The sequence below is a fragment of the Scyliorhinus canicula genome, chromosome 1, assembly GCF_902713615.1.
Source record: "Scyliorhinus canicula chromosome 1, sScyCan1.1, whole genome shotgun sequence".
In the NCBI taxonomy this organism is placed as follows: domain Eukaryota; kingdom Metazoa; phylum Chordata; class Chondrichthyes; order Carcharhiniformes; family Scyliorhinidae; genus Scyliorhinus; species Scyliorhinus canicula.
In genome coordinates this window covers 220716755-220738497 of record NC_052146.1, presented here as the reverse complement: position 1 = coordinate 220738497, position 21743 = coordinate 220716755, and the positions used below count along the sequence as shown (strand labels likewise).

At 50.6% G+C, this 21743-nt stretch overlaps 1 protein-coding gene across 2 annotated transcripts in view; it reads left to right on the top strand.

Moving 5' to 3' along the window:
- The first annotated feature begins 13617 nt into the window (after positions 1-13617).
- Positions 13618-21743, top strand: part of tagapb (T cell activation RhoGTPase activating protein b) — a 32306-nt gene continuing 24180 nt past the window's right edge. Inside the window, exons 1-2 of one of the 2 annotated variants that reach the window (XM_038808227.1) lie at positions 13618-13836; positions 16801-17139. The gene's annotated coding sequence lies outside the window, so the exon portion shown is untranslated. Of the gene's footprint in view, positions 13837-16797; positions 17140-21743 lie in introns of both variants that reach the window. The other variant, XM_038808208.1, reaches the window with a different exon arrangement.

Below are 21743 nucleotides of genomic sequence, written 5' to 3'. Positions count from 1 at the left end.
TGGATGTGGTGTACTGGATTTCCAGAAGGTATTCGACATGGTGCCACACAAAAGGTTGTTGCATAAGATAAGGGTGCACGGCATTATGGGTAATGTATTACCATGGATAGAGGATTGGTTAACTAACAGAAAGCAAAGGGTGGGGATAAATGCGTGCTTTTCTGGTTGGCAATCAGTGGTTAGTGGTGTGCCTCAGGGATCAGTTTTGGGACTGCAAGGGCGGAATTCTCCGCTCCCCACCCCAGGTGGGAGAATCGCGGGAAGGCCGGGCGACTCGCGACACGCCCCCCTGGCACCCCCCCGCGATTCTCCCACTCCCCGCTCGTAAGAATCGCGCTCGCCGCCCAGAATGGGCCGAGTGGCCTGCCGTTCCCGACCGGTTCACGATGGCGGCAACCACACCTGGTCGCTGCCGTCGTGAACATGGGCGCCAAAGTGCCGTTTGAAGCTTGTGGGGGGCGTAGAGGGGTGTGAGCACCACGGCCGTGCTCGGGAGGGGACTGGCCCACGATCGGTGCCCACCGATCGTCGGGCCGGTGTCTCAAAGCGACGCACTCTTTCCCCTCCGCCGCCCCGCAAGATCAAGCCAGCGGAGGGGAAGACGGCAAATGCACATGCGCGGGTTGGAGCCGTCAGCCGTCGTGACGTCAGCCGCGCATGCGCGGGTTGGAGCCGGCCAACCTGCGCATGCGCGGCTGACGTCACATAGGCACCGCCGTCGCATCATTCTCGGCGCGCCGCCTTGTCGCAAGCGTCAAGGCCAGGCGGCCGAGATTTACGGAGCGCTGCTCCTAGCCCCCCCGGGTGGGGGTGAATAAGGTGAGAGGAGCGGCCCCCGAGGCCGTCGTGAAACTCGGCCGAGTTCACGACGGCCTTACCATTTATCGCGGGAGCGGAGAATTCCGCCCTTATTTATAATTTATATAAATGATTTGAAGTTGGGGACCAAGTGGAATGTGTCAAAGTTTGCAGATGACACTAAGATGAGAACCAAGTATGCAGAGAACACTTAATCTATTTATATCCCTCTGCAGACGTTCTGTGAGTGGGCAAGAGTCTAGCAGATGGAGTTCAATGTTGGTGAATGTGAAAATCATCCATTTTGGTCGGAATAACAGCAAAATGGACTATTATTTAAATGGTAAAAAATTGCCGCACGCTGCTGTGCAGTGGGACTTGGGTGTCCTTGTGCATGAATCGCAAAAAGTTGGTTTGCAGGTGCAGCAGGTATTTAAGAAGGCAAGTAGAATTTTGTCCTTCATTGCTAGAGGGATGGAGTTAAAAACAGGGAAATTATGTTGCAGCGGTTTCGGATGCTGGTAAGGCCATACCTGGAGTACTGTGTACAGTTTTGGTCTCCTTACTTGAGAGAGGATGTACTAACACTGGAGGGGGTGCAGAGGAGATTCACTATGTTGATTCCGGAGTTGAGAGGATTGGCTTATTAGGAGAGACTGAGTAGACTGGGGCTATACTCATTGGAATTGAGAAGAATGAAGGGGGATCTTATAGAAATATATAAAATTATGAAGGGAATAGTTGAGATAGAAGCAGGGAGTTTGTTTCCACTGGCCGGTGAAACTGGAACGAGGGGGCATAGCCCCAAAATACAGGGGAGCAGATTTAGAACTGAGTTGAGGAGAAATTTCTTCACCCAGAGGGTGTGAATCTGTGGAATTACCTGCCCAGTGAAGCAGTTGGGACTACCTTGTTGAATGTTTTTAAGGCAAAGATAGATAGTTTTTTGAAGAATAAAGGAATAAAGGGCTATGATGTTCAGGCGGGAAAGTGGAACTAAGTCCACAAACTGTCAACCATGATTATTGTTCATGATTTATGAACAGTAAAGGGTGGGTGCCCGTGGATGGTTTCCCCTTGGATGAACCACCACACCCAGAATTATTTTCATCACTGGGAGCTTTACTCGCTTGCCAGACTGGCTCCTCAGAGATTGGACCATCATTTTTAAAGGGTGCCCTGATCTCTAAGTGGGCTTGAGGGTCCCGCACACCCCCTACCCATGGGCAATGTTGCCCCCTCACACATATGGGAAATACCCCTCACCCCCTAAAGTGATGAGGCCCCAAAATGGGGCTCCTTTTGAGGCCTTCCTGCACCCTCTTTCGGGGCCAACCCCTTCCAGGATCCCAATCCTTCAACTCCTCCCCCCCAACCTTCCAACCTTCAGAGGCCCCTTCATACCCATCCTGCATCCCCCCCCCCCCACCCTCCATTTGCCCCTCCACCCTTCTTTCATGGGCATGGTGCCCCACAGGCCCTGACCCTTGGCCATGCCATCATGGCAGTGCTCCTGCCGGCTTTACAATGCCACACGCGCACCTTGGCAGTGCCAGGTTCGCAGTGCCATGGTGCTCACAAGGAGGAGGGCCAGGTGGCTACCCTGCCCTGTCCCTGACCACCCAGAAGCCTCTAATGGCCCGGGAGACCACCAGCTCCTTTTCCGCCTCAGAAAATGGTTCCCGTTTGGGAGCAACACGGCCAGAAGACCGTGTCCAAGGTCTCCTTCAAAGGAAGCCAGATGGGCAGGCATGGCCAATGGCGATCACAGCCTGAATATCTTCACATCCAGCTCCTTTCTGGGAGCTGCTGGGAACATCTACAGATGTTCACAATCTGCTACTCACAAGTCCATCTCCCATTTTAGCCAGTCAGACACAGCGCTCTTTTGCAGCAATGACAGGATTTCCAATTGGGGAATCATACACTGCACAGGTGTGGTAATCAAGGTGCTGTGAGAAAATAGTGGAAAATTAATTGACCAGAAGAGATTCCACTCTCATTTATGACAAGTTGAGGTTTATTATGCATTTACATACACAATTTCCTGAAAGTGGCTGTGGCTTCTACATCCTGTGCCAATTTAGTTTATTACACCTTCAGGTAGATCAAGTGGATGACCTCTTGGAGATAAGTTGTGCTGTCTGAGGAGATGACGTATGATACCTGTCAGGACATCTGTCAGTGATGCCAAGGATGCTAAGGAGAAGGACAGCAGGAGCCACATCACCTCATTGGGTGAAAATTGGATTTAGATGCTTTTAAAGATTGAGGAGCATCTTTGAGTTTGCACCACCAAAGTCCTTCAGAGTGGTGATGTCTTAAACTTTTAAACTTCACCTCTAGCACTCACGGATTATATGTAGTTTCTTAACGTTAACACAATAGTTCCCATTAAACACCACTTTAAATAAACATGCAGTTCTCATTCCACTTACACAGGAGGGTGAACATCATGGGCGCGATTCTCCAAGCCCCGTGCCGGGCCGGAGAATCGCTGCAACCGCGCCATGATGCCCCGACGCTGGTGCGTGATTCTCCGAGGTGCGGAAAATCGGCGCCATTTGCGCCGGTGCGTTTGATGCGGTGCTGGCCGTGGGCCGCTGGAATTGGTGGATGGGCCCGGATGGGCCGAGCGACCGTGCGGAAAAAGCAGACCCCGGCCGGCGCCGTTCACCCCTAGTTGCTGCTGGCGGGGACTCTGCGCGGGAGGCGGGGCAGGGAAAATCGCTCCTTCACCGGGGGGTGCCTCCGATGGGATCTGGCCCACGATCGGGGCCCACGAATCGGCGGGCTGACCTCTCCACTGTATTCAGAACAGCATTCTCTCTCTCTCTCTCTCTCTCTGTCTGAGCTCCGCCCAGCCCCTCAATCAAAGGTTCTCTGCTGGGAGTTCCTGGCTTGAACCCATTATCGTTATCTCAGCTGTTTGATTGCCCACTTCCTTTTATGCAAAAGAACAGAGTCATGCTATTGAGATGCAGCTAACCTCTCAGTGATGGACAAAGGGGCCATCAGACTCTGTAATGGGCTAACGGCTGGACAAGGATAGCCAGGCTCAGTGATTCACTGGCTTTGCAGCTATCTCAGGTTTCTGTAAAGTGCAGGGTGCAAGAGGCTGCACCCATGTGGCTATACAGGTGTGGTAAAACACATTATCGTGTTCATTGTATTACAGTCACTGTGCTGTGTTGTACCTGCCTGGGCTTGTCCAGGCTGGCTCGCCTGTGGCTCCTCCCCTTGGGGCTTCCAGTTTGAGTCCAGAGGCAGGAAACTTGCTGTTTAGTGTATTAAAGCCTCAGTTACATTTATCACTCGTCATCTATTATTGATGGTGTATCAATTTAATACACTAAAGATGGACTCTTCACTCAAGATGAACTCCTCACTCAAGCCTGATCGCTTGCACCTGAACCCACAAGCAGCTGAAGCTACAGAGACATTTGAACACTGGCTAAACTGCTTCAAGGCCTACCTCGCATCTTTCAACGAAGACTTCACGGACCTCCAGAAGAAGCAGGTCCTCCACGCACGGGTGAGCCCAAGAGTCTTTAACCTCATCAGGGACTTCAAAGGGCCCCTCCCCTCCACTGACTGTACCATGTACTTCCTCAACATCGTTGATGAGTACTCCAGATTCCCCTTTGCCATCCCCTGCTCTGACATGACCTCTGCTTCCGTTATCAAGGCCCCGCACAGCCTTTTCACCCTGTTTGGGTTCCCTGTCTATATCCACAGTGATCGGTGTTATAATATCCACTCATGCACGGTAGCATTGTGGCTAGCACAATCGCTTCACAGCTCCAAGGTCCCAGGTTCGATTCCGGCTTGGATCACTGTCTGTGCGGAGTCTGCACATCCACCCCGTGTGTGCGTGGCTTTCCTCCGGGTGCTCCGGTTTCCTCCCACAGTCCAAAGATGTGCAGGTTAGGTGGATTGGCCATGATAAATTGCCCTTAGTGTCCAAAATTGCCCTTAGTGTTGGGTGGGGTTACTGGGTTATGGGGATAGGGTGGAGTTGTTGACCTTGGGTAGGGTGCTCTTTCCAAGAGCCGGTGCAGACTCGATGGGATGAATGGCCTCCTTCTGCACTGTAAATTCTATGATTAATATGATGAGATGCAGACAGTTGGTGTAGAGCTGTCTGTCATCTGCAGCTGACAGTAGGGGGGCATGCCCATCACTCCATGGACTCAGCTGTCTTGGCATCCTGGTGGGCTCGGTCCACATTGAAATGGATGTATTGTGCCACCTGAGCATATAGAGCCTCCGTGATGGCACAGGTATATCTGTGTACCATGGCCTGTGAGATCCCGGACAGCTCCCCACTCGGCGCCTGGAAGGACCCCGTGGCATGAAATTTCAGGGCCACCGTCACCTTGACGGCCACCGGGAGCGGGTGTCCTCCCCCCATACCCCCGTGGTCCCAGGTGTGCCATGATCTGGCAGATATGTCGCACTGTCTCTCTGTTCAGCCAGAGTCTTCGACGGCATGCCCGGTCCGGCAGGTCCTCAAATGACAGGTGGTGCCAGTAAACACAAGGCCTCATGTGGCGCCTCCTTTGCACCTCCTCCTCTTTGGCCTGTTGGCTCTGCATCCTGAGCGACTGCCTACTGTTCCTCTGGGCACGCTCCGCTGCTGTTGTTGCAGACTCCTCCTCCTCGAGCAGCTCCGGCCGCAGTGCATCCCCCAGGGTTGTGGCAATGAGCAGGAAGGCCACCATTGCTGGTTGAATTCCAATATCCTTTGCCTGCAGGGGGTGAAAGGCTGACACTTTAGCCTGGTGTGTAACCCATGCCCGACCAGGTCCAATGGTGGTCCCGGGTGGCTCTGAGGGCTCTGCCTCCTGTCATAATATCCGCTCATGTCTATCATGAGATGCAGACAGGCAGTGATTGACACACAGGATAACCAATGAACACACACGACACAGAACAACCAATCACCAGACAGGACACCACCACTATAAAGCCCACAGGGCATTAAGGCTCTCCCTCTCTCACAGGACACGGCCAGGGAGATAGTCACAGTGCACAGGCCAATGAACACCATCACCATGTGATAGAGAGCTGGTCTGGTCAAGCCAGTAGGAGGTTATCAGTTAGGTTAATAGAGTGTCAACCCACAGCAGATTATGTACAGCAATCAACAGCTTCAATAAAACGGCGTTGGACCATCTCCTGTGTTGGAAGCCTGTTTCTCATTTTACTGCATCCAGTTGCAGTCGATGTTAGACCAACACAGATAACACATCATGGTACCAGGGAGCTATTAACTCCAACGAACCTACCTCGAGTGAATCTGCAACGACCAGCACGCAGCCATCAGCAGCATGGAAAAGATCCAACCTCCTCCGCAACTCCAAATCTCCGGAAACCTCGGTGCCAACTGGAAAGTCTTCAAACAGAAGTTCCTCCTGTATATCGAGGCCTCCGACCTCGAGACAGCATCGGATGCCCGAAAGATCGCGCTGTTCCTGTGGACTGCGGGGGACCACGCCATCCACATCTATAACTCGCTCACGTTTGCCGATGGCGAAGACAAGACGTAGTTCAAGACGAGGTTCTGCTGAAATTCGACAGCCACTGCGACATTGAGGTGAATGAGAGCTTTGAACGATATATCTTCCAACAGAGGCTTCAGGGTAAGGATGAACCTTTTCAGTCCTTCCTGACCCATCTCCGCATCCTAGCGCAGTCATGTAATTATGACTCGACGGCTGATTCCATGACCCGGGATCAGATCGTTTTCGGGGTCCAGTCCGACTCCCTGCGGGAGCAGCTCCTCAAAATCAAATAATTGACCCTCTCCGTCACCATCGAAACGTGTGTTGTCCATGAGCATGCCAGGAATCGTTACTATAGCAAAAATGCAAGGCCTGAGCATCGAGGAGAGTGGCCGTTTCGCGTGCTTTTCCTGGGTCCCTATGCATGCGCGCCATGACCAGGTGGACGACGAGGCCAAAGGCACCGATGCGCATGTGTGAACGTCAGCCGACCGCGATGGCGCACAAAACGCACTGATGTCAGCGTCATGACGTGTCCAAATTGTGGTTCCACCCATTTAAAGCGGCAATATCCAGCCAAAGGAAGGTGATGGTGTGGAAAGTCTGGGCACTACGCAGCCTTATGCAGGTCCGCTCCACCGACCAACAGCCAGCAATCCCAGCTGCAGCACAGATGTGTCCGCTGTGTACAACAAGGCATGCAGGATTCTGATCCCGACAGCCCAACGGACTCCGATGCTGACTGCCTCTAGTCTCCATACTGGGTGGGCATAATCACTACGTGTGAGCTGGCCTCCACCGTGCCTGCAAACCGCCTTTCAATCCTCACTGTGGATCCTGACGACGAGTGGTGTGCTGTCGTCATGGTTAACCAAATTCACATCCGATTCAAATTGGACACTGGCGCATCTGCAATCCTCATATCACAGTCGGACCTCGACAGTATCCGAGACCAACCTCGCAGTCTTCCACCAGCCTGCCAGCTCCTTGACTACAATGGCAATGCCATAGCTGCCAGTGTATCGTGTCAGCTAGGTGTATCTCACAAGGCAATCAAAGTGACGTTATGATTCGAGATCGTCCGGCCTGACAAGGCATCCCTGCTCGGTGCTCGCGCATGCAAACTCCTAAATCTGGTCCAGCGTGTCCATACCATGTCCTCGACACCGGCGACTGCCTCGCCCAATGTAAATCTCCAGGCCGAGATAGACGACATTCTCACGCGATAGCACAACGTGTTTGATGGAATGGGCACGCTCCCATATCGTTACAAGATATTGCTCAAACCGAATGCCATCCCAGTCATCTACGCACCGCGCCGGGTGCCGGCCCCTCTCAAGGATCGTCTGAAATCGCAGCTACGAGAGCTACAAGACCAGGGTATCATCTCAACGGTCATGGAACCAACAGACTGGGTCAGCTCCATGGTCTGTGTCAAGAAGCCCTCTGGTGAACTCCGTATTTGCATTGATCCCAAAGACCTGAATCGCAACATCATGCGCGAGCACTACCTGATCCCAAAGCGTGAAGAGTTAACCTGTGAGATGGCTCATGCCAAATTCTTTACTAAGCTGGATGCCTCCCGTGGGTTCTGGCAGATACAGCTGGACGAGTCCAGTCGGAAGCTGTGCATGTTTAACACTCCATTTGGCAGGTATTGCTACAACCCCATGCCTTTTGGTATCATATCAGCTTCCGAAGTATTTCATCGCATAATGGAGCAAATGATGGAGGGCATCGAGGGGGTGCAAGTCTATGTGGACGACGTGATCATCTGGTCCACGACGCCCGAGGATCACATTGCTCGCCTCAAACATGTTTTCCAGAGGATACATGAAAACGGCCTCCAGCTCAACAGGGCCAAATGCTCATTTGGTAGGTCCGCTATCAAGTTTCTGCGTGACCACATTTCACAACAGGGTGTGCAACCTGATGCAGACAAGGTGCTGGCAATCAATGCCATGAAGACCCCAGAGGACAAAAAGGCGGTCCTCCGTTTCCTCGGGATGGTGAATTTTCTCGGGAAATTCATTCCCAACATGGCATCCCACACCACAGCACTCCGGCATCTCGTAAAAAAGTCGACAGTGTTCCAGTGGCTTCCCGCACATTATGTGGAGTGGCTTGAGCTGAAGGCGAAGCTCACCACAGCCCCAGTACTGGCATTCTTTGACCCAACCAAGGATACCAAGATATCCACAGACACAAACAAAGACGGCATTGGGGTGGTTCTCCTTCAGCAAGATGACTCCTCATCCTGGGATCCAGTGGCATACGCTTCCAGGGCCAGGAATCCGACCGAACAACGGTATGCCCAGATCGAAAAGGAGTGCTTGGGTCTCCTGACAGGAATAGTCAGGTTTCATAACTACATATACGGCCTGCCAAATTTAACGGTGGAAACAGATCACAGGCCTTTAGTCCACATAATCCAGAAGGATTTAAATGACATGACACCTCGGCTGCAGCGAATTCTTCTTCGTCTCCGCCGATATGACTTTGAACTCGTCTACACACCGGGTAAGGAGCTGATCGTCGCGGATGCCCTATCCCGATCCATCACCATGCCGTGTGAACAGGGCGACTTCTTCGCCACATTGAAGCACAGGTGCAGCTGTGTGCCAGCAACTTCCCAGCCACTGATGAATGAGTTATACAAATACGCGAAGAAACTGCCAAAGATCCGCTACTGCAGCGCGTGATGAAGCACCTCGCCCATGGCTGGCAAAAGGAGCAGTGCCCCCAGTTCTTCAACATTAAGGACGAGCTGACGGTTGTTGAGGGGATCCTTTAACTAGATAGAATCGTCATTCCCCAAAGCATGCAAAACATGGTGCTCAGATAGATCCATGAGGGTCACCTGGAGTCAAGAGATATCGATGCAGAGCTTGGCAGGCAGTTTACTGGCCTGGCATCAGCCAGGACATTGCCAACACAGTCCTCAACTGCACAACATGCCAGAAGTTTCAACCAGCTCAGCCCAAGGAAATGCTGCAACAGCACGAGATTGTGACCTCTCCGTGGTCCAAGGTGGGGATAGACCTCTTTCACGCCAATGGGCGTGATTACGTGCTCCTGGTCGACTACTTCTCCAGCTACCCGGGAGTGGTGAAACTATCGGACCTCACGTCCACGTCCGTCATCAAAGCCTGCAAAGAGACGTTTGCTAGGCATGGGATACCACTCACGGTAATGAGTGACAACGGTCCATGTTTCTACAGCCAAGAGTGGTCCGACTTTGCACGATCCGACCATTTTAGTCACATCACCTCCAGTCCCCATTACCCGCAATCAAACGGGAAGGCTGAGAAAGGGGTCCATATTGTCAAGCGGTTGCTGTGCAAGGCTGCAGACTCAGCCTCGGATTTCAACCTGGCGCTATTGGCATACAGGGCAACCCCTCTGTCGACTGGTTTGTCTCCGGTGCAGTTGCTCATGAACCGCAACCTGAGGACGACTATTCCAGCCATCCATGTACCAGACCTTGACCACCTCACGGTGCTGCAGAAGGTGCAGCGATCCAGGGACCAGCAAAAGATCACGTATGATGCTCATGCCAAGGATCTGCCTGCGCTGGCTCCAGCAGATGTTGTTCGCGTTCAGCTGACGGAGGGAGGTTGGTCAGCCTCAGCTGTTGTCGTCAGACAGGCTGCTCCCAGGTCTTTTGTTGTCCAAATGGCTGATGGCTTCATTTTACGGCGTAACAGGAGGGCGCTGCGTAAAGTTCCCTGCCCATCAGCCAACCGCACTTCTCCACATGTCATCATCCCTCCTCCGGACGTCTTGCACCATGAGGCCATCGATTTGGCAGTAATCCCGCCTGTCCACAAGGGCACCAAGATGGCAGCCATCCCGCCTGTCCAAGTGCCGGCGTCCCCCCCTCCACCTCTGCGGTGATCGACAAGAATTCATCACCCACCACAAAGACTGAATCTATAGACTTAAATCTTGTAAATATTGTTCAGTTTGCTCTGTATCTGCACGATAGACACCTTCCCATGTACATATGTTCATTCATTCCCCACTTGTACAAAGTTATGCATGCATATACAGACACGTTCCAAAATTTATTTTAAATGGGGAGATGTTCTATAGTGTAGGTCAGATAGGCTTCAGGTGGTTTCACAGGTCGGCGCAACATCGAGGGCCGAAGGGCCCGTACTGCGCTGTAATGTTCTATGTTCTATGTTCTATGTCATAATATCCACTCATGTATATCATGAGATGCAGACGGGCAATGATTGACACACAGGATAACCAATGAACACACACGACACAGAACAACCAATCGTCAGACAGGATACCACCACTATAAAGCCCACAGGGCATTAAGGCTCTCCCTCTCTCACAGGACACGGCCAGGGAGATAGTCGCAGTGCACAGGCCAATGAACATCATCACCACGTGGTAGAGAGCTAGTCTGGTCAAGCCAGTAGGAGGTTATCAGTTAGGTTAATAGAGTGTCAACCCACAGCAGATTATGTACAGCAATCAACAGGTTCAATAAAACAGTGTTGGACCATCTCCTGTGTCGGAAGCCTGTTTCTCATTTTACTGCAGTCAGTTGCAGTCGATGTTAGACCAACACAGATAACACATCAATCGGGGCTCCTCCTTTATGAGCGGCGAGATGCATCAGTTCCAGCTCGGCAAAGGCATTGCCTCCAGCAGGACAACCAGCTATAACCCCCGGGGAAACGGACAGGTGGAGAGGGAGAACGCGATGGTCTGGAAGGCCGTCCTCCTGGCCCTACGGTCGAAAATCTCCCAGTCTCCCGCTGGCAGGAGGTCCTCCCCGATGCGCTCCACTCCATCCGGTCGCTTCTATGTACAGCCACTAACCAGACTCCTTCTGATCGTATGTTTGCCTTTCCCAGGAAGTCCACCTCCAGGGTCTCGCTTCCGTCCTGGCTGACAGTCCTGGGGCCCGTTCTTCTCCGCAAGCATGCAAGGAGCCATAAAACTAACCTCCTCGTCGAGAAGGTCCTGCTGCTCCATGCGAACCCCCAATATGCCTACGTGACACACCCGGACGGGCGGCAGGACACGGTCTCCCTTCGGGATTTGGCTCCTGCAGGCTCCCCGGCAACAATCACCACCACACCCCACCCTACACCGTCTTCCCCCACCTCCACCCACCTCCCTCACAAACTGACTCCCACAGGCCCACCGAGGACAAGCACCACCACCCCCGCCCATACACCGCCCCGTCCCCCCTCCCCCTTCACCGACTCAACAGCTGCCTGAAGAAGATGACAACATGCTCTCGGACACGCAGGTCTCGACGCCGATGCCAACACCACAGCCAGGACTGAGGTGGTCACAGCGGAATATCAAAGCCCCCGATAGACTTGACCTTTAACACCACTTCACCCCGCGCCGGACTTTTTTAAACAGGGGGTGAATGTGGTAAACCACGTTATTGTGTTCATTGTATTATATTCACTGTGCTGTGCTGTACATTCCTGGGCTTGTCCAGCTGGCTCAGCCTGTGACTCCTCCCCTCGGGGCTTCTGTATAAAAGTGGCAAGTCTCCGCCTCCAGACCCAGTTCGGGTCCAAACGGCGGCTTGCTGTTTAGTGTGTTAAAGCCTCAGTTACGTTTATCACCCATCGTCTATTATTGATGGTGTATCAACAGGCTCCCTGGGAGCAGTCCCTAATGTTTATAAACCACAAGGGCTACCATTCTATCAACGTGCAACTGATGTAACCACCGTGACCACTTCCTGGATATATGTGCACATTACCCGGGAGTTGCTATGATTCCTACATCCTCAGTCACTCCCAGGTGCATGGGACTCAAGGAGCCAGAACATCTGCAGAGATGGTTGCTGGGGTATAAGGGCAAACCAGATAAATACTGGCTGATGACTCCAGTGTATCGCTCTCAGTCACGGACCGTGTAGAGATATAACAATGCTCATACCTCCATGCACTCCCATATAGAGCGGACCATAAGACATCTGAAGATGTGATTCAGATACCCGGAAGGCTCCGGTGACTCTCTGGAAAATAGACCGGAGAGGATTTTCCACATGATCGCAGTTTTCTGGGCACTTCACAATCTGACTATGCAAAGAGGTGAGTCCTTGCCAGAGGGTGAATTGAAGGAGGATGAGATCTCATCAGAAGATGAAGGTGTGGTGGTCCAGGAAGCTCAGGGGACTGCTGAGGGTCAGTATGAGCACACTGATGCCATGGGGGAGGGAAGACGAGCCCATGATATTTTAATACCTGACAGCTTCTAGGAGGAGTAAAGCTAAGTCAGGTCACCTGGAGACATCTCTCCTAGCCCTCCAAGCCACTCCCTGTCATCTCAGGGGATAGCAAACCATCACTGACAGGATTAATCCTGTGTTCACACTTGGGTGTTCTGAGTTCATGACTCTCTGGAATTTGATCTTAGCTGCAGCCATCGTTGATCCACTAATGTGCTCGCACTATCAACTTAAAGTCTAGTGAGGACCAACAGCAACATGAGACTATTGGCTCTTCTCTGAATATTCATGTCTTGTGTTCGGACATTAACAGTGAGAAGTCCCAGATGCCACTACAGTATCATTGCTGGTGAGCTGCCTTCAACCATTGGTGTCCCTTGAGGAATAAGGATTCAAAACACTCCCATCATACACTTCTAATGGAGGTTTAAGCACATACCTCCCTGACAACACACAAGGCTGCAGGGACTAGATGCACCAACATTAACATCACACGAATGTTAATCTTAAAATGGGGCACTCTGGCTCAGAGTGAGGTTGACTGAACTTCAAGATAAGAGGGTTCCAAAGAGCAAAACCAAGGGTGAAGGCAGCTTGTTGACTGCTACTTCCTGGTGCCTGTGATGACCTTGGCAGATGTCCTCTAGTGGCCCAAGCCGTGGAGGTGCCTAGCCTTATAAGGGCTCAGAGGCAGAAGTACCCTCAACAACTGTGCCAGCTGGAGGGGTGCAGGCAGAGGTGACTCTGAGCAGCTGCACATCCTTTGAGAGTCCTGAGCGGAAGCTCCCGGGGTGTCCAGGTGATGCTCATCCTCCCTGTGGGTAGTAGAGGCCACCAACATGACTCCTTCAAGAGAAGGGGCACCTGGAAGGAGATCAAGCTGCCTCCACCCCATGTCAACTACATTCCGACGGTGCCCACCAGAGATTCTGGTCATGGAGTGCAGGACTGAGTACAAATCTGGCAGAACCTGCTGAACAAAGGTCTCCATGGTGATTACCAAACTTCCCATGTGGTCGTGGTTATTACATGTTCCATCAGACAGAACACAGACGGACTCCCCCATCATTTGTTCTAATCTGCTGAGCGACTGCCGAGTCTTTGCCTGATGATCCTCTGCCTGTGGTTATATCTTCAGCATTGAGTTGGCAGCCGCTTCGAGAGGCACATCATCTGACTCAGCCTGAGCAGGCGGCTGGTTACAAGCAGCTCTCAAAGTGTTGGATACCTGGGTTGTCCCTTCTGCTGATGGATGTGTGTGATCCATGAAGAGATTAGCCATTTGAGTATGTTCTGCCATGCTGGAGGGAGGTGAGAGAGGACTTTCCCTGGTTGGTGGAGGGTGGGGATGAGCGCTGTAGTGGTTTATCATGGGCCCTCTTGTCTTCCATCATGCTCTGGGAGCTCAGACTGCTGATCAGCTGTGTTGATGTCCTCGATCTGCTTGTGCCTGCAAGAAATAAATTAAAGTTTTACTGGATGAGCTGAAGCTATGTCAGTGTCCATTTGACTCATTGTAATTGTCAGGATTTGATGAAGTGATGGAGTTGAGAGTCATACAGTACTAGGTTGTTGGCAGAGGCCAATCTCGAGTCATCACAGAAGCGATCCCCAGCCTCCCCAGCAAGATTTGTAGCAGCCTCCTCAAATTCGATGAGGGCAATGACCTCACCCTTCCCTCCCTCAGCCTGGGCTCACTCACATTTGTTGTACGACAGCCTGGCTAATATGAAGAGCAAAGAAAGGCAAGTGATCAGAGGCAATGGAGTAGAGGTTGGGTATGATGCATGTCTCCTGCATGTGGTGAGTTCTCACCAGAAGGGATGGAGGATGGAAAGCGAGCAACATGATAGATGGGATGGTGGTGATGTGAATGTGTCCGTGAGAGAATGAGTGCCGATATGTGTCCCTCGCTAATGGATTTTTGAGATCCGTGAAGAGAGTAGCTGCTTGAGTACATGATGCCATGATGAACGATTGATACTGGAGGGAGTTGGGAGAGGACTTAACCTGGGAGAGCAGATAAAATCATTCATCCACTTTCTGCATTGCATGGTGCTTCTGGCACAGTTGCCAGCTGCACTGACCTTTGGGGAAACAACTTCCCAGGCCAGAGAGGTGAGGTTGCCGCAGGAGAATGGAGAATTCCACCTTTAGTATCTGTTCTTCTGGATTACTCCTAGATCCTTACATTTCTAACTAAAGCAAAGGATCAATATCTGTGAACTACAGAGAGCCACATGTTTCAACAAGGTCACTGAATGCTCCGTTCACCACAAAAATAGCATTTGTCATCGGCTGACCAGTGACTAACTGTACTGTCACTTTCAAATAAGTGGTTCTGTGTCAGAAAAGTTTAGTCAGAATACAACTGAACTTTCACAGAGTGAGTCAGAATTGGAGGAGGAGCAGCAATGGTCGGTCAATCAGGCAGCCTCTTCTTGTATACCAGTTTTCCACTTAGAGCTGCCATTTCCATAATTGGTTTATGAAAGCCTCTCAGCTTCCCTTCATCAAACCCCAATGATTTATTCACTGAGACACAGAGTAGCGGAGAAAAATCAAGTCACTCTCCTGTGTCAAAACAATTTATTAAATCCTGACAATGATGCCCCAGTCCCCTCAAGTTTCTCTCTCAGATACACCTCATCCTGACTTGGACCTATGTCCCTGTTCCTTCATTGTCACTGGTGAACATCCTAGACTTTCCTCCCTAGCAGCACTCTGGGTTTGCCTACATCACATTAGAACTACAGCAATTCAAGAAGGTGGTTCACGATGGGCCGCCCTCTCAAGGGCAATTGGGAATGAGGAACAAACGCTGGCCGTGCCTGCCATGCTCACCGCCCATTAACAAATAAAAGTATATATAACCTTTCACATGATGTGGGTATCCCAATGTATGCTTGAGGAAGCTTGAAATCCACTTCAAATAGGATCACTATTTTATAGTTGAAAGCATCACCCTGCAATGTTGAGCTGGCATTACAAATTCTACAAGCTTCACAATGTATTTCACCATAGCTGCTTAACTGTTTGTTGACTTTGAGTGCACTGCAGTTGGGGGTAAACATTTACAATGTAATGCTCCCAGTGAAGAACTTCCTTTAGTGTTTGGAAATTGCTAGCCAATCATTCACATAGTTTGTATCCTTGCATTTTTAAAGGAATAAATTATTTGTGCATTGCAGCACCATGCTGCCATTTTGGCCCCTGGACAATGGTATTCATTTTTCCCTTAATCATCTTTTCCTCAGGCAGTCCCTCAGGATCAACGATGATTTGCTTCCACTCCAGTTCAATGGGTTCTGAGGTGGCTGAGAAGTCACGATCTGCACACTCTGTCACATGCAGGGCAAGAGATGCTTAGTAGTTGAGTTGTTTAGAGGTTTGTGCCTTGACTTCATCTCTGCACATTCCCAATGAAGTCGCACAATGTGTTCAGTACATTTCTGAATTAATCTTCTGCATTCTAGTCAGTCGTAAGCCAAGGCACTCCCATGAGTGGGAGGGATGTTTTGAGGACACCCCTAAAACATTTCCACTGACCTCCAGGGAGTATCCTGCTGCGACTGAGTGGAGCAGTTACTTTAGGATCTGGTGTCAGGCGTACAAGCGATGTGTCCTGCCCAGTGGAGTTGGTGTTGAGTGATTAACACCTTGATGCTGGACATGTTGACCTCAGTGACAACCTTTCTCACTGGATTTGGAGGATCTTGCGAAGACATTGCTGGTGCTACTTCTTCAGTGCTTTGATGTTTTGCTGTAGCTTGTCCAAAATTTCAGAACACATAATGCCCATAATGCAGAGCTGGTGGTAGCAATATTGTTTGAAAATCATGGGTTCCTGATCCTCTCAGAAACATGTGCATATAATCTGGTCTGGCACTTGAGTCCAACACTAAGGGAATGTCAGGTATATATATTATCTCAAGTCAGATATGTTATCAAAAGATTGTGAGAATCCCACCACACCATAGCCAGGGAGTACTCCTGGTGACCTGGTGAACATTTATCAATCAACCAACATCACTTTGGAACCATGCTTTTTGCAAATTGGATATTTCCCTACAGAGCAATGAAAACATTCCCAAACTGTTTCATTGGCTATGAAGTGCTTTGGAATGTCCCGATTGATGAATGCAAGTTTGCCCTTCTCTATTAACAAGGGTGATGTTGTAAAAGAAGGATATTAATCTCTGTTCTGCAACCTGAAGTATCCACAGTTTTGTAAATAACTGACACTATTATTACTTTCTTTTTCAAATGCAGTAGAATTGAAAAGTGAGTAGACTCGCAGCCTCCAGCACAGATTATTATTATTATGGAAGAAGATGATTATTCAGCCGACTGAGCTGGACTTTGTGGGGTGGCTGTGGGCCTGAAATCCACCAGAAAGCCAGCGGCAACCCTGCCTTAGCCATCTGCTGGAGCCCCGACCGTATTTAAGGCCCACCTTGCAGCTAATGAGTTGTCATCGGCTCCCATCGTTTAAAGAACAAGAATCCATCTCGAAGATAGTCTCAATCCCAGCATTCCCATTGAGAACGATGGTCATTGTTGGTGTAGCTCTCAGCCAAGAGAGAAAGCGATGGACGTCACCCTGATTGCGAGGTAAGCAGGGTCAGGTGTCAGCAAGCCCTGGTGTTAGGGGGAGGTTGTTGGTGAAGACACAAAGGTCGCCCATTGCCACGATAAGCAACTCTGTAACCCACAGACTGCCTGATTAGGAGAAAGCCCCAGCCCTCTACCCACTACTTGGCTCATGCAGATTCCATAAAATTCAGCCCATTGTGTGTGAGCAACCCAAGCCTGATCATATCACATTGTACTGTGCATGTGGTCCTGCATCTTCCTTTTTACATTTTTAACACATTTCCCGTAAATGTACATTATGAGAACAATGACTTAGGAATCGAAACTGGGGATCCCTGTTCATTACCGCCTTATCATAGGACAAGTATACGTTAAATGGGGAAGGAAGTATTGCAACAACAGAAACCTGCCATCTGTCTATAGTGAAAAATTGAAGATAAACAGCAGAGTGCTAGAAATGAGGAAATTCCAGGCAGCAGTAACGTTTGGTGAGGGGGATTCCATCGATGGGGAATTGATATTTAAGATTGTTAATAACTGGTAATATTATTTCTCAGCAATCAGCTGTTGATCACTTTGAACAAACACAACAATTAATTCTTTTGTAATAAAAAACAGAAAATGCTGGTCAAACCCAGCAGGACTGGCAGTTACGGTGGAGAGAGAAACAGAGTTAACATTACAAGTACATTACGGTAATATTACGGTAGCACAGTGGTTAGCACTGTGACTTCACAGCTCCAGGGTCCCTGGTTCGGTTCCCCGCTGGGTCACTGTCTGTGCGGAGTCTGCACGTTCTCCCTGCGTCTGCGTGGGTTTCCTCCCACAGTCCAAAGACATGCAGGTTAGGTGGATTGGCCATGATAAATTGCTCTTCGTGACCAAAAAGTTTAGGAGGGGTTATTGGGTTATTGGGTTACGGGGCTAGGGTGGAAGTGAGGGCTTACGGGTTGGTGCAGACTAGATGGGCCGAATGGCCTCCTTCTGCACTCTATGTTCTATGTAAGTCCATATGACTCTTCTACAGAATATTTGTGTGTCTCCCTAGCAAATATCAGCAGGCCCAAGCTTGCTTGTGAATGCTTCATTCAGTGAGGTCATTATGATTGTTCCAACACATTAGCAGTGGTGCAGTGGTAATGTCATTGGACTTGTGCTCTAGAGGCCCAGGCTAATGCTCCGGGGAACATGGGTTCAAATCCCACCACAGCAAATGGTAGTATTTAAATTCAATTCATAAATCTGGAATATAAAGCGAGTCTCAGTAATGGTGACCATGAAACTCTCTTTGAATGTTGTAAAAACACACCTGGTTGACCAAGGAAATCTACAGCCCTGGACCTGGTCTGACTCCAAACTCCAGGCCCACCAACAATGCCGTCTAAAATTGCCGAGAAGCCACTCAGTTCAAATGCTATTGGGAATGGCCATCAAAAGGGCGGCACGGTGGTTACCACTGCTGCCTACGCCGCTGAGGACCCGGGTTCGATCCTGGCCCCGGGCCACTGACCGTGTGGAGTTTGCACATTCTCCCTGTATCTGCCTGGGTTTCACCCCCTCAAACCCAAAGATGTACAGGGTTGGTGGATTGGACACACTAAATTGCCCCTTAATTGGAAATAAAAACTGATTGGGTACTCTAAATTTATTTTAAAAAAGGAATGAGCATCAAATGCGAGCCTGGCCAGCGAATCCCACATCCCATGAAAGATAAAAAGGTTTTCGTTAAGCTCAAGATAAATTGTCCTAACCTCTGTCCATCTAGCCCATTCTCCTTCTAACCCAATCTGAGCTTCTCCCCATATAAATCACATAATCTGCCCATAGAGGCTGTTCGAGTCTATCCCCAGACAAGTTACCCAAACCTGAGTTAGGCCAAAGCAAACTACAAAGCTGGAGGGTCCTCTCCAGGATGCAGGCCTGGGCAAATGGTATGAAAAACCCGAGTTGTCCAAGCATTGAGGCCCCCATCTCTGCATTGCTAGTGTCCTACGGGCAGCATGAAATCTTTATTTTTTAGTACCAGCTCTGCAACGGGAGTTGCTGGAAACCTGCCTGATAGATGACTCCACTCACTTTTTTAGTTCGGGCTCACTCCGTTTGCCTTATTCTCTCCTGAGACCCCGACAAGGTGGTAGGGCTACTTATCCATAACTGGGGTTCTGGTAAATGGGCAACAGGGCACAATCACACTAAATCGCCCCTTAATACCTCCGAGTCCCCTGTAGTTTGGCCTGGATACACAAGGTAACCTATGTCACCATGGGGAGGCACTTTATAGGGCTCGCTGATGAATCAAAGAATCATAGAATTTACAGTGCAGAAGGAGGCTATTCGGCCCATCGAGTCTGCACAGGCCCTTGGAAACAGCACCTTTTAAAAAAAATTTTAGAGTACCCAATTAATTTTTTTCCAATTAAGGGGCAATTTAGCGTGGCCAATCCACCTAACCTGCACACCTTTGGGTTGTGGGGGTGAAACCCCCGCAGACACGGGGAGAATGTGCAAACTCCACACGGACAGTGACCCAGTGCCGGGATCCGAACACGGATCCTCAGCGCTGAACTCCCAGTGCTAACCACTGCACCACCGTGCTGCCCTGAAAGAGCACCCTACCTAAGCCCACACCTCTACTCCATCCCCACACCTCCAACCTATCCCCGTAACTCCACCTAACCTTTTTTGGACACTAAGGGCAATTTATCATGGCCAATCCACCTAACCCTGGACATCTTTGGACTGTGGGAGGAAACCGGAGCACCCGGAGGAAACCCACGCACACACGGGGAGAACGTGCAGACTCCGCACTGATAGTGACCCAAGCCGAGAATCGAACCTGCGACCCTGGCGCTGTGAAGCCATAGTGCTAACCACTATGCTACCGTGCTGCCCAAGAGACTATGTACTGGCAGGAGAGGCATATGCACTTGATTCTCTTTTTACAATAGTTTACTGTTTTCCAGAAGTGAGAGCAGACACAAAGCTGGGCGGGAGGGTGAGCTGTGAGGAGGATGCAGAGATGTTTCAGTCTGATTTGAACAAGTTGAGTGAGTGGGCAAATGCATGGCAGATGTAATACAGTGTGGGTGAATGCAAAGTTATCCACTTTGGTAGCAAAAGCAGGAAGGCTGATTATCATCTGAATGTCTATAGATTGAGAGGCGGGAATGTGTCACGGACCTGGGTGTCCTTGTGCACCAGTCACTGAAGGTAAGCATGCAGATGCAGCAGGTGGTAAAGAAGACTAATGGAATGTTGGCCTTCATAGTGAGAGGATTAGAGTACAGTTTTGGAGATGTCTTTCTGCAATTATACAGGGCCTTGGTGAGACCACACCTGGAATATTGTGCGCAGTTTGGCCTGGTTATCTGACAAAGAATGTTCTTGCTGTGGAGAGAATGAACCCAAGGTTAACCAGATTGCTTCCTGGAATGATCGGACTGACATTTGAGGAGAGATTAGTCGGTTGGGTTTATGTTTACTGGAGTTCAGAGGGGGGGGGGGGGGGGGGGGGGGGGGGTTATTTAAACCTACATAATTCTAACAGGACTAGACAGGGTAGATGGCTGAAGTATGTTCCTGATGACGGGAAGTCCAGAACCAGAGGTCACAGGCAGAGAATATGGGGTAGGCCATTTAGGACAGAGATGAGGGGAAATTTCTTCACCCAGAGAGTGGTGAGCCTATGGAATTTCCTACCACAGAAAGCAGCTGAGGCCAGAATGTTTTCAAGAAGAAGTTAAAGGATAATGTGGTGTAGTAATTCAATGGTGGGGATGGGGGAAGCGGGAGCAGGTTACTGAGCTGGAAGTTCAGCTGTGATCATAATGAATGGCAGAACAGGCTTGAAAGGCCGAATAGCCTCCTGCAGCTCCTAATTTCTATGTTTCTAAAATAAGAAAAGCAGACTGACTATGACGTATCAGACACACACACAGTTGGCTGAACCAATCTTTATATAAACTACCATTATCATTTGAGAAGTGGCTTCTTGATTGGACTGATAGGCCGGTATTCTCCAGCCGTGGTGGGTGGGACTCTCTGGTGCTGCCGGCAGCGCACCCCCGCCCGCAGGTTTCCTGGCGGAGTGTGGTGGCTTCAATGGGAATTCCCATTGACCGCAGGGGGGAGCAGAGAATCCCGTCGCTGAGAAACACTCGGCTGAGAGGCCGGAGAATCCCGCCCATAATATTGCCTGTCATTTGAAATTAAATATCCGGGATGGGATGCTCTGATCCTGAGGCTAAGGGTGGGATTCTCTCAGCCCAGGGCCGGGCCGGAGAATCCCCGCCACCAGCATGAATCGCGTCACACCACCCCGATGCCGGCCACGCGATTCTCTGCAGAATCGGTGCCATTGGCGTTGGCGTAATTGGCGCAGCGCCGGTTGGGGGCAACTCTACGCAGCCGGCCTGCCGATTCTCGCCCCAGGATGGCCGTCGTAAAAAAGCTGAGTCCCACCGGCGCCATCCACACCTCCTCTCAGCCGGTGGGAACTCGCCGTGGAAGGGTCGGGGGGGAGGACTGTGGGGGTGGGGTCTGACCCCGGGGGGCCTCCGATGTGGCCTGGCCCGTGATCGGAGCCCACCGATCAGCGGTCCAGCCTCTCTGGCTGAGGGCCT